Genomic DNA, 998 nt, shown 5'->3' with positions numbered 1-998 from the left:
GCAATAAAATAAAATCTATTATAGATTATTATGATTAAAATTAATCTGAAAGAGATTAACTAATCCTGTCGCAAAAAATTCAACCTCTGTATCCTGATACAATATTGATTCAGCAGGTTTTATTACTGAAGACTAAAGTATTTGCATATTTTAGTCCTTGTTAATTTTTTTTATATATTTTATATTTATATTTCATATCAGACAACCTTAAAAAAATCTTATATTTCATGATGTTCTTTTGCTTATTTGCATATTTACGATGCTCCATGGTTCGACTAGAAAAAGCAGATTTTGTTTCGATCAAAACATTTTTGCATCTTTAATTATTATCTTTTATTCAAGCCTGAAATGTTAAACTGTGGAAACTCTGATTATCATCATATTATAGTGATATTCAGGTTAGGAAAACAAAAAGCTAATAGAAATATAAAGATTTACACAAAGATCAACATTTAGATGCAATAAAAGAGCAATAAATTGTTCTTTAAGGAAAAAAAATAGAAATAAAACATGATTAGTAAACGTTTGTACAAAAACTAAGAACAAAATCGTTAAATAATCGAATAAAAAAAAGTAGCAAATTTGTTTGAATATTTAAGATAAAAATACCAAACAATACTAATAGTACTACTATTTTATACAAGATCTCTGAGTAAAGATTACTATGGGAACAAATGAAATAGTTCAATAATAAATTCAACAATTATAGAAAAGAAGAAATATACTTAATCTGGATGGATGGAATCCATTAGTTAAATATTTCAGGTTCAAGTTTGTCTGCAGAAGGTTTCATTTCATTTCATTTTATTTTATGTTTGTCAGTCATGTCATCTGTATCTATTTGAACATTGTTTCATGAATAAAGCCAAAATAATACATGCCACTTTCTACGGAAGAGGATTAGAGCCACTTAAAAAAATTAATGAAAGTTAACTTATTTTTAAATATTATTTCAGTTTAATGTGGGAAAAAAGTCAGAATTCCGACTTTAACCTCAG

The sequence above is a fragment of the Cyprinodon variegatus genome, unplaced genomic scaffold, assembly GCF_000732505.1.
Source record: "Cyprinodon variegatus isolate N-32 unplaced genomic scaffold, C_variegatus-1.0 Scaffold753, whole genome shotgun sequence".
In the NCBI taxonomy this organism is placed as follows: Eukaryota; Metazoa; Chordata; class Actinopteri; order Cyprinodontiformes; family Cyprinodontidae; genus Cyprinodon; species Cyprinodon variegatus.
The sequence above is the reverse complement of the archived record's forward strand: the minus strand, read 5'-3'. Positions refer to the sequence as shown.